The sequence below is a fragment of the Siniperca chuatsi genome, linkage group LG21, assembly GCF_020085105.1.
Source record: "Siniperca chuatsi isolate FFG_IHB_CAS linkage group LG21, ASM2008510v1, whole genome shotgun sequence".
Taxonomy (NCBI): domain Eukaryota; kingdom Metazoa; phylum Chordata; class Actinopteri; order Centrarchiformes; family Sinipercidae; genus Siniperca; species Siniperca chuatsi.
In genome coordinates, this window is record NC_058062.1 from 18,777,502 (window position 1) to 18,790,202 (window position 12,701).

Consider the following 12,701-nt stretch of genomic DNA (forward strand, 5'->3'; position numbering starts at 1 on the left):
AACACTTTGCTTTTGTATTTGGGGATGATAAATCGTGATCTGAGTAACAATTATGGGATCTTTCAGTTTCTTTGCAGCATGCTGACAGACTTACAGGCTCGGTGGAAAATTTTGTGTGTGTGTGTGTGTGTGAGTAGATATTAAATCAGAATAAAACGGATCAAAAAGACGGAGAAAAGTTCATGTTTATGTTGTATTGCAGGCTGGCACTGCCCTGTGCAAGATTTGAGCTTCTTGCTGGTGCTGGTAGTGCCCAGAGGTTGTTGCCATGCAACTCAATGTGGCAGACACACACACACACACACACACACACGCACGCACACACAAGCACCAACAATGGTCTGCTTTATGAGGTGCCCACTGATGCCATGGTAACCTCCTCGTTCTGGGCAAGACGGGCAGAGCGGTGTGCCAAAAAAATGCCATGGTTCCTTTTTTTTCCCTCTTTCTCAAACCACGTTGCCCAGAAACCTTTTGAAACTTAATAAGTGAAACCAGTGGGCAGACAAATTACGACGGGAGTGTGTGAGGGAGAGCGGGGGAGAGGGTCAACTTTGGAGTTTTAGTGTATCCTGTCTCTCAAGCATAAATTTAACCGTGAGTGGGAAAATGACGCTGGATGATCCGAAATACGCAGTGACTCCAGAAGGCCGCAGAACTCCGTTAGAACAGAACGTTCACTTCATAACGCGCGCCAGACCGGTTCAGCTGGCGTGCAAAAGCGAGAGTGCGCACAGGTAAGCGCGGTGCACGTTTCACCAGAAGTCTTCAGAAACTTCTCCGAGTGGCGCACTGCAGGGTGAGCTCTTGACCTGCGGTGTGAGCACGCAAGAGGGAATCTGGTGCAGTTACATAACGCCGGCCTTTCTGCAGAGGAGCAAGGGACAAAAGGGCTTCACAGAGGGCAGAGTGTTGCTCTGTTGGCACAGACATTTCAGGTGAAACAGCTCTGATGGAAATTTAGAGCCGACTGGCTGTGTGTGTGTGTGTGTGTGTGTGTGTGTGTGTGTGTGTGTGTGAGTAAGTGCCTCAGAGTGTGTGTGAGTGGGTCCGCGAGGGACTGTGAGTGGTGGCTGCTCTATCCATTTCCATATTACCGGGGGTCATCTAGGCATTGCGCCCAGTCCCTGTGCTTTTAGGCCCCGCTGAGGCCTGGCGAGATTAAAAACAGGATTGAATCATGACTGGAAGGTAGCGATGGATTGGGGGGGGCGCAGGCAGAGAGATGGGGTCACAACAGAGCCCCGTCTAGTGCTTTTAAATTCCGTTAAAATACGGATCCATGCCAAGCGTGGCCCGTCGAGCAGGCTATCACACCATAACTGGCCCTGTAATTGCCACTCGTCGTCTCCCCCCACCCCCCTCCTTCACTACGGTCACCCACCACGCATGTAAAACAGAGACAGAGCGCAACACTCACTGCAGGATCACCACTTGGGAATACATGCGATGTTAATGGCACTCTCCTTCACAAGCTGTCAGTGGCTGTTAATGAACCCATACATAAACATACAGGTCTGCGCTGTCTGTCTCTCTGTCTGTCTGTCTGCACTCAGACAGACAGACAGACAGACAGACAGGCTGGCAGGTACGCGGACAGCGAGGACAGCTCAGCGGACAGACAGACCGACCGAGAGGTGGAGGGACAGACAGCTCTGGGAGACGCGGAGACAGAAAGAAAAGCAGAGCGACAAATAAATAAAGACAGCGTCATGTGTTGGCGAGCGGACAGGCAAGGACAGGCGGACTGATCAAATAGATACAATGCATCAGATAAAATGTGCCGTTCCATTGGATTGAGCACAGAACTCAAACAAAAAGGCAAACCCAATTTTGCTCTCAGACGTTTCTTTTTATTTTCTATAATAAGCATGACTAAATAAAATCCACAATAATGCTGTCCTCATGTGAAATGACTAACTGTTTATACCACAGAAGAAAATGACTTTCGTTTGTTTTTATTATGTTCATCAGCAACAGATTTCCCTCTGGTTTGCATGCACACAACGAGGAGAAGAGAAACACGGTGCTTGGTGATGTGAACGGTACTGAAAACTACTTGGTGGACGGGTTTTCTTTTTTTATATATATATATATCAAACTGAGCACAAACGGACCCGTTTTTTGTTTTTGTTTTTACCACAGGCGGCCATGCTAAAAGATGACTTGCAGTCGTGCTGTTGATGTACTACAAACCACAAAATTGGTTGCAACACACAATCAGTACATGGTGGAGCAGAAAAGCATGGCAACCCAAGAGAAGGTGTTTAACCATTAGATGCATAAGTGGGTCAGTCTGTTTGTTTGTTTGTTTGTTTTCACACAAAAATCTTGTTTTTGAAATGTTTTATTTACCTACTTTTTCAGACGTTTTGGTATAATTACCCCAACTCCCAAAATGACCTAAATGCATTTTCTACACAAATCCAGAGCAGCAGTTATCAGTTATCTCTGTCAGGTACATACAGTATTACTGTGAACAGCACCTCCTGTGTCCTTAGTGTCACCACTCACCTACATTATTTACACAGCAAGACAATTTTACACTTCATACATAAAGTATTATCTATATATTTTATTTATTTCAAATGCTATCACTAAACAGATTCACACATTGATTACAAGTATGTAATCTGCTGTTACAGTTTACAAGCCAAGTAGCTGTATTCTGGAGAGACAGACTCTCACTGTAATATTTGCTTTCAACAGCAAAGTGATTCACATAAAACATAAAAAAAAACATTAAGACAAGATTTAAAAGACAATATAAAAAGACAGAAATGCAGGATTTTAAAAGAGTAAAATGAAATAGAAGATAGACATAAGCGAAAATAGACAGATTAAACAGTAGAATAAAATTCACAGCACAGGTACAGTGCAGTGTGAGATATGAATAAATACGCTTAAAAAAAGGCAGTGGCAAACTGAAAAGTCTTGATTTCAACGAACTGAGAGTTGGAGCAGACTTCAAATTCGTTCCAGATATGCGGTGCATAAAAGCTGAATGCTGCTTCTCCGTGTTTAGTTTTTGACCCTGGGGACGGTAAGCACACCTGATCCCAGACCATCTGAGAGGTCTGGGTGCTTCATAACGGAGCAGAAGATCAGAAATGTACCAAAACCATTCAGTGCTTTATGAACCAACAGTAGTATTATAAAGTCAGATATCTGACAAACAGGAAGCCAGTGCAAACATCATCACATCATTCTCTTGATTTTGTAGTTCTTTATATGTAGTTCTGACATGGCTGCTACAGTATACACAGAGCTGAAATGGTCTGATGAGGAATCAGTGACGGAGTTTAGACTTAGAATCCGACAACACGGGTGAAGGCGACCCAGCCTGTCACTGTCACTAAACTGATCGCAGTGTTTCTTCAGCTCCTCACATGAGGAGTTGACCGGAAGGCTTCACCCCAACTATCAAACCAGCTCACAGTGTGTGTGTGTGTGTGTGTGTGTGTGTGTGCCGTACAAGTGACCATAGAGTCAACAATTGTGTAAAATGAACAAATCAGCAGTACAAATCTTCAGTAATTTTTGTGGACTTATGGAAGAGTGCAGTTTCCAATAACCTATGCATCTAAGGGTTGAGTAGACATTACATTTTACTATTCTATAGTATAGTAATTCTATATTTATATTTACAATTGAAGTGATGTAACTGAGCACTATCAATGAGAAAAATAGTTGATTATAGGGTACATGATTCTGATAACCAGCTTTGTTTTCAGTCTGCCGTGTTGAGTGTCCAATCGAAGCCCTTCAGTAACCTGGCTCAGACATCTGAGCCTGGCCCGCGGCCTCCTGGAAAATGTATATCAGCACAGAGCACAGCAGACAGAAATGATTGTTTCTGAGTGGTAATGTGACTCGTAAATGTGTTAGGAATATGCATAGTGCGAGGATATGACCATACCACACAGGTGCAAGTCTCTACGTGTGTGCAAACGTGTGTGTGTACCTCAGCGTTTGGTGCAGAGTTGGTGGCTCCGTGAGTCTGCCCATGGCAGCGGGAGCAGTTGGACTGGCGAAGCGAGAGGCACAGCTGCTTGGAGAGGGCTCCGTGGCATTTCTGTGTCTGTGTCCCCTCTCCCTCCAAATACACACACACACACACACACACACACACACACACACACACCAGAGCATACATACAGTATATACCCACACATACACACACCCTCTCTATCACTCACACCGCAGCATCATCCTGGTAACAGATAGCTCCTGATTGGTGACTCCATCCGTATTTTTCCCCTCATTGACTGTGTTTTATATATTTATATATTTATCAGCAGTCCCAGGAAGAGGATTCTGGCGTGGTAGAGGCAGCGTGGCAGTGTGTGGAATGGCGTGGGAGAGGCAGAGTGACCCCGGGCTCAGGTGGCAGCTGTGTTATGACTTCTCTGCCAGGTCATGGTGGATGGTAGGATGGATGCTCCCTGTCTCAATCGATCCGTCTGTCTCTGTTCTGTTTTTTTGTTACATTCTTCTGCTCTCTTTTGCACTCAGTTGCAACCCATCTTGTTTTGGATGCAATATCCCTCTGCTGCAGAATGTGACATAATGTTTACATGTTGTGCACGCTGCATGTTTCCACACGGTGCATCTGAAATGACTGCGCTCAGTCACTTGCTAAGTGTGTGTACAAGGTGTTTTGGTGCTTAAGGCCAAAGAAAAGCCAACTGTAGAGTGAGTCAGTAGTCTACTTTTAGAAAATGAGACAAGTTAAGCCTCTGATGCAGTCGTTTAAAAATCATTCATTTATATTTGTGTAAACCTGAATGAAGTGATGATGGTGATATATATTACAATGTATTTTACATTTGGCAAATTTCTTCAAGCTATAATAGTGACGGAGATGCTTGCCCAAAAATGTACTTAGTTTTTCTTCCTAAATTCTAATCACAAGATAATTTGGGTGATTGACACCATCAAAGATATCTAGGACTTATCCCAAAGGATAGGGGTTTTTAATTAAAACCTGTTTTTGCCACCAGAGGAAATGATTCAGAATTTTATTAAGGCCATGATACACTTTTGAGGCAACATTGATAGGCCCTTTTCTCCTTATGACCAGCACTATTTTAAACCTTAATTGATGTTTTTCTACCTGTAGTGTGGGCATTGTTGCCTTGAGATTCAGACTTTTTAATAAGAAATATGTTACGATTGGTGTTTGACTTTAATTTACAGTATAACTGCAAATCAGTGCATCTGAGTTCACCTTGTGTTAAGTGTAAAAAAGTAATTGCTGTAGTCGCTGTCTTCTGACCTTCAGCTTTTTTTGCGACACAAACATCCACAGTTTGGATCAGATCAGAGAGCTAATTTATTCCAGATTTCACATATTGACAACATCAATCACTCCAATCTCTTGGTAGCAGTTGCGTTATTATTTCCTCTCATGTGGCAATCGGTGTTGATCACAGAGGTGTCTCGAGGCCTGACACAGTTTGTAAACCCGAGGGTTCCTCTCAGCGCCAGCCTGCTGCGTTCGCTGCTATGTAGGGCAGAGCTAGACCCTCTGCCTGGGTGGGAATGGGGAGGGGGATGGTGGGGAGGGAGATGCGGGAGGGAGAGGGGGAGTAAGGGAGGGATGGCAGCCAGCATTGGGGCCCCATGCAGGGATGCAGGAGATGGAGAGCAGGGAGGAGGGGTTACAGGGTGCTACAGGGGGCAGAGAGAGGGGCACAGGCTGGGCATGGCTGGCAAAGGAGCATTCCCTCCGTCTGTGGACATGTAGTGTCTCATACACAAAGCCGGGGGGTGTCGGGGGCGGGTTTCATTGGGATTATTATTTTCAGAATTTTTGTTTTCTTGACATACAACTCGTTCAATTTTTAAGATTTTCTTTGCGATTTTACTCCTGATAGAATTGCTGAATTTGTTCTGAGACAAAGGCAAGGATGCAGTGCGAGGTCAACCCATTCTATCCGGCTGTAGAGTTATCCACATTTTAAGGTTGCCATGTAAAATAAACTGATTCAAAGGGGGACTCCACCAACTGAGGCAGCAGAGGCGCAGATATCCAGACTTTATAGTATGGGTCAATCTCCAAAAACACTGGTTCCTACAATTCCCATAATGAATAGAGTCTTTCATTCGACCCTCACTGCCTCCTAAAAGTTCACCAACCCCACACCTGTGGTTTGTAATGTAGACTTTCTGTTATAAAAAATTTAGCCCAAGCTGAGAAATCTGACATCCCTACGACATCATCAGGGTCATTTTTTCAGCCTTTAGAGAGCTCCCCCCACAGCCATGGAAAGACATTATACAGCTGTTTTCACAGGCTGAGTAGTACTCCTCCTTGTGATATGTAAACTGAACCTCATGTGTAAAATTGATGGAGTGCCCCTTTAAGTTACAGGTCCTGATGAAAATGAATGTGAATCAGTGCTTTTTGACAGTGTACCCACCTTCGTTCATTTTCCTCCACATCAGCGATTTCCCAGATTCTTTGGCTTCCATCAGCTGCTTAACATCTGCTTGTGACCCTTCATCGCAGGTCTTATAGGGTGAACGCGACAGTGTGAGCAGTTCAACCAAAGAGAAATTCTTTTTCATTAGAAGGATTTTAACTGGCCTGATGAGTTCAGTCAGAAAGAAAAAGAACACATTTTGGGGTAACTGGTAAATGTTTTTTTCTTTCCTCCCTGTAATCACCTTGTGACCAGAGCTGCAGCTCCCACTGAGGACACAGTGGTCGTGTCCTTGGTGGTATTTCTGGGAAATTTTGGTCAGTAGCTTGTCAAAAGTTTCTTTGGTGGGATGAAACCTGTTTGGTACTTTGGACTGCTTGGGGATAATCGCTTCTTTTTATTCTACACGAGCACTAAAGGTGTGGGACATCCCTCCATCCTCTCGTCTCCCCTGCTGTCTCTGTACAGGTTTTTGTCTCTTATATTCAGATGCCCGCTTCTGCCTCCCTCCCTCTCTGTCTCACTCTCTCCCATCTTCTGTCAATCTGTCTCTCTCTCCATCCCCAGACAGACCCTCCCATCAGTGCCCGTTTCCCTCCGTCTGGCTCGTCCCCTTCCTTTTCACCCAGATGACCCTGCCACCGCCCCGTTCCTTCTGTCTGTCTGGCTCTCCTTTACCTAGATGCCCCCGAACCACTGCCCATTACATACCATCCTTCCTCTATCTCTACATCTATCTGTCTATCTCTTCCCCCCCTTTTGTCTCTTCATCTCTGTCCTCTTTATCTGTTTCTAACAGTGTCTCGTCGGTCTCTCTTTTCCTCGTACTCTCCCACTGCACAGATGCCTGGCTTGGTTTGCAACAGCTGTCTCGCCATGTGCCACTACCAAGTGTTGCCTTCGACTGCAGGGCCGAGATGGGGGGTGGTGTTGGTGGTGGTGGTGGTGGTGGTTTGGGGGTGGAGGGCGCAGAGTGAATTAGTCATGAATATTAATGTTCTCTTGTATGTACTACCAAACAGAAAATGGGACCACAGAGGAGACTCCACCCATCACAAAAACAAGGAGGCGGGGGGTGAGGACGGAGGGAGGAAAGGAAGGAGGAAACAGGGAGCAGGAAGGATAGGGAGACTCAGGGAAAATGATGGAAGAGTATGGGAAATGGAGGCAGACGGAGAGAGGGGAAGGGACCAGACTGAATGGCAGGGATCCATAAAATGAAAGCCCCCCCTCAGAGGTGTGAAAGAGAGAGCGCAGTGAGAGGAGGGCATGGGAGGAAGTGGTAAAGGAAAAGCGGAGTGGGAAATTTAGGAAACAAGACGGGGACATTTTGTACTTTGACGACTTTGCTTAAAATCTCCTGATGCAATCAAATATCTATGAAAAAGTTGGAGAGGCTGGTGAACCAAGAGCCATGCTAGCAGCTCTGTGAAGCTGTACTAAGCTAAATGCTAACATCAGCATGCTAACAGCTCACAGTGACAATGCTTGCACGCTGATGTTTAGCAGGTGTAATGTTTGTCATGTTGTTCACCATCTTAGTTTTGCATGTTAGCATGCTAACATGTGCTAATTAGCAATAGACACAAAGTACAGCTGAAGCTGGTGGAAATGTCATTAGTTTCGCACATATTTGGTCCTAAACCGAAGTACTGAACAAATTCAAATTTTGACCTGATTGTGGCGCTAGAGGAGAAGTCAGGGGATCACCAAAGTCAGTAGGATTCATCCTGTGGGGACCGTGAATGACATGAATTTCAGGACAATGTATCCAATAGCTGGATGGCTAAAAGCAATAACTGGGAATGTGAGAAATGCTACACGATGAGCAAACTAAATGCATGACTGATAAAGTGTGATGTGACTATAGGGAGATCCTGGATGAGCAAATAAAGCGAAGGATGAAGAGCAGGAACAAGAGAGGGACAGATAGGCACGGAAAAAGAGGGGAGTGAGGAGACAGCAGATAGAAGATAGGCAGTTGGGGTGAGGGGCAGCAGATCTGAGCGGACCGAGGCTCTGGAGGCTCTTCCTCTCTCTTTCATGGAGAGCCAGGAAAAGAGATTATAGCAGCCCTGTTTTCTCCTATGGGGGGTGACCACACTTTTCCCTTTACCACCTCCCCCTCATTTCCCTCCCCCCTCAGACGATGACACTCTCTGGTGGTACCGGCTGGACCCAAACCAGAGCAAATCACATCACTGAGCACCGCTCTGTCACATGGAGGAGTGTGTGCTCCACTCATCACGATGACAAATGGTGCAATTTGATATAGATTTTACAAAGGAGGGTGCTTTTGTTTAAATTTATTTTGGAGCTTTGTAATGCATCACAACGAGTTTGCTTTTGAAGGACGCTGTGTGTGGGTTTTTTTTTATTTTTTTTTTACGCTCAACACTCAACCCCTCGCTTTGTGTTACTTCCTGGGTGCCTCTGAGCCTCTGAAGAGCTACGATTCACTGAGGGAACAAGAGGTTTTGGGTGTGTGTGTGTGTGTGTGTGTGTGTGTCTGTGTGTCATCCTTCACTGTGTGGTTCACCAAGTGCTTACTGCTCTTAAGTAAACACCTTTCTCACACTCACATCCACTTACCCAGCCACCACTGCATACACAAACACACACACGTCTACAATACACAATAATACACCCCAGCTCTCTCTTCTTTTCTCATATACACAACACATACAAACAGTGAGTTAATCAGACCTATAAACCCTCCTTGCCGGTAGAAGATAAGCGGTGCGCTGGTAACCCTGCCCTCCTGAGAGCAGCACTCCTCTAGCGGTGCCGTGGAGCTGCCTGATAAGGCAGGGGAGTGTGGGATACCCTAAGAGATCCAGGCACACACACACACACACACTCCGCTCGGCATCAGTTAGCCAGATCCTCTACTGAGCCAATCAGCGGTTCGCAGGGCCCGAGGCTCCACCAATCATCCTTCTCCATCAGGCGTTGTTAATCTCACCGCTCAGCCTGCAGGTGGATGTATTTGCTGTGCGGGTTTGTGTTTAGCAAACACACCATCTTATGCTAATGCAAACGACTGCATGTGAGAAAATTGATTAGAGTGCAAGATCTATTTTTGCCGCCCGACAGTAAAATAAAAACCTGGTTCTCCTGTAGATGGGACGAAATTCAGAAAGAGATTGTTTCTCCTACCTATAATTATTATCAAAAACCCTAATCAATAAAAAAAAAACCTTTGTTCTCCAATGAGTAAACACTACAGTATTTGAAGTAAGTGACTTGTAATCTAATCCTTCTTAACAGTGTTTTCCTACCTTGATGTACAAAGGGCCAACACACTTTCTCATGGGTCTTTTGGTAATTAAGTACCGTTTCTAATCAAGCCTCAACCTGTATTTCAAAGGCCCTTTGGGATTCAGTTACTTTCCCAGATGAATCAGTATAAGGTGCGAAATATGGAAATACTGCATTTCAACATCACAAGTTATTTGAAAAGTCGTGTCGGTAAAGGAATCTATAGAATGATCTATTTTAATATCAAAGCTCCAACCTCTCTCCGGAGCTTTCTGAAAAGAAGATTCAGAAAGAGTGAGATAAATATATAAGTAAACTATATCGGTGATCCTGCGAGTCTCTACAGCTCTGCACACCTACAGGGTCCAGTGCAAGTTTTCAAAAGCAGAAAGTCAAGCTTACAAAGCTTCAAGTCTTTAGACTTTCATCGGGAGAAATCTCGGTCTTTTGCTCGTGTGTGTGTGTGTTTTTGTTTGTTTTTCCTCGGGCCCCTCAGCACTTCGTTGTGCAGTGCGGTGATAAAGTGATGGGGCCATTTTAGGGCCCATCAACCCTAAAATCAATGTAAAACTCTGTAGGACTGTAATGTATTGTAATCTCCAGTAGTGAGTGCACCTTACCTATGTACTTCTGTAATAATGGGAACATAGAGTGTTATGTCCATAGGGATCTATACGTTTACTCAAGTACTGTACTTTTATTTGCGTGTTTCCATTTTAAGATACTTTATACTTCATTACATGTGAGAGTGAAATATGGTACTTTTTGCTCCGCTACATTTATCCGGCAGTTTTAGTTACTTTGAAGATTTTAGATACAAAATATGTGGCGAGCCACAAACAATGATGTATTGTTCTAGATGAAACTTCCCAAATAGTTTAAAAGTCCTCCATCTCAAGCAGAGAAAACATTAGAGGAACATTAAAATGTGGTTATTAATAATGACCCAGTAATATATGCCTGATGAGTACTGTTCATTTTGATGAACTAAACTAAACATGAACTACATTTTTGCTGCTGATGCTTTTGTATTTTTAAAATTATGTTTTTTTTCTTGTAATGGAGTATTTTTTACAGTGAAGCCATGTTATTTTTACTTCATATCTCAATACTTCTTGCACTCCTATTTATTTTACTTAGCTCTATTTTTTTAATTGATTTTATAATAGTCATGCAGTGTCTTCCCAAACGCATGGAATTTGTGGTGACCTTAATGCACCTGATGGTATTTCTTGTTTGCTGGTCTTGGTTTGGTCATCATACATACACTGTACTAACAGAGTAGATGGCGAATTTCAGATGACCGTGGTATTCTTTACATCTTGTAACGCTGTCCTATGAATTAATGTTTCTACTCCTCCAAACGTCATCTCAGGATTGCAGCAGCAGCCTGTAGCTACATGGCTCCGGCATGCCTCTAACCACCGTGGCACCTCTTGGAAGTTGGCGCAGGTCAAATGCGTCTTAATTCAAACCAAAAGAAATGAGAGAATGGCCGTGAGTCGGGCCGGTTCCACTGGCCATGCCAAGGTCAGCATTCCTCGACAGGCCGTTGCCTAGTGGAACTTTTGTTTCACAGTTTGTGTAAACCTCCAGGGAGAGACGGTGTATAGGAGCGGGAGAGAGGAGAGACCAAAGAAAGGACTTTGCAAATGAGCGCAAGCTGGTGTTTGGACGAATATGGAGGCGCTTGGTGCGCGCAGGATGTATGGAAAGGTATAGACTCTCGCCACATTTTAGCCTGTAGGAAAGTCCCAATGTGGATTTGTAGTTTTAGGGGGCAAAATATCGAGATCTATTTAGAATCACATCTCAAATAAATTAAAAAAAAAAGTCCAATTACAGAAACATGTAGAGCCAGTGGACGGAATAGTTTGGTGACCATTCATCTCACTGAACAAATAGCCTAATAATATCAGTCAGTAGTGATTGTTCACTACTGTGTACCTCGGCGACCTAAGCGAGTTTAAAGGTTTTGGAGATGCAATTAGACGCCATGGCCTAGTTTTCGGTCAGTGATTTGACGCCTTGATCTTCATGCAGCTACTGTACCAAATGCGTCTGTACAAACAAAGATTATTGGTCTGTTAAGAACATAACAGCCACTTTTAGTCTTTCTAAATTGATCATATGTTCAAATGAATCCATCCTTTAATTCACAGAGATTCACAAAGATTTTCTTTCCAATAAAATAAACGGGTTTTTAAAATTCCGAGCATTTCAGCAGCACATTAACACAACGCAAAATTCAACCCAGGTCCTAAAACAGGCCGCATGTTCAAGGAAGGGCAAATAAATAAGACTACAACAACGCCTTTTTAAGGTCAAACATCAGGTCAAGTCAAAACTAAAATGAGCCAACTGCCTGAGGCGAATTTGTATCAGAGTAATAAGATGCGTGTGTGTGTATCTTACACACGTTTTAGTGCACATTTGAACGTTTATCTCGCATTACTCATCACGTAGCAGCCTTCGTGTTTAGGCAGAAATTACACAGCAGTGAAAAAGATTGTGCAGGTTGAATTGAAAGACCAAAATGTGGCGTTCACGGCGCACGTCCGCGCACCTGAAAATAACCAAACGCACCTTAGCAAATGATTGTGCTCGCACAGGCCCGAAGACAAGTCATGGTGAAGACTCTGCCTCTCCTGCAGGCCGCTCACTTGAAAAGGCCACACACACACACACACACACACATTCAAATGTCATTTATCAGACGTATTTCGTTGGGACACTCCTAATCCATGACTGAATTTGGGCCCTAAATTTGTTGCCTGATAACTAAAAAATATATAATAAAATGAAATAAAGTGACAGGATTAGCAGTTACTTCTTCCTGGTGCTTTTGTAGCCTTTTTACAAATGTTTCGGAATTTTTAAAGCCCCCAAAAAAAACCCGACATCGATACATTTGTCCCCACTGTCACATAGCTTAATTATTCACATAAGCCTATTTTAAGTTACAAGGAAAATACTTGAGGCCGAAACTAATTATTTGTCATGTAACTGTAT

General features: G+C 43.9%; 1 long non-coding RNA gene across 1 annotated transcript; it reads left to right on the forward strand.

The window, feature by feature from the left end:
• The first annotated feature begins 721 nt into the window (after nt 1-721).
• LOC122869330 lies at nt 722-2,285 on the forward strand. Its single transcript, XR_006376300.1, has 3 exons — nt 722-938; nt 1,975-2,045; nt 2,146-2,285. It is a non-coding gene; the product is annotated as an uncharacterized LOC122869330 (long non-coding RNA).
• The last annotated feature ends 10,416 nt before the right edge of the window (nt 2,286-12,701 follow it).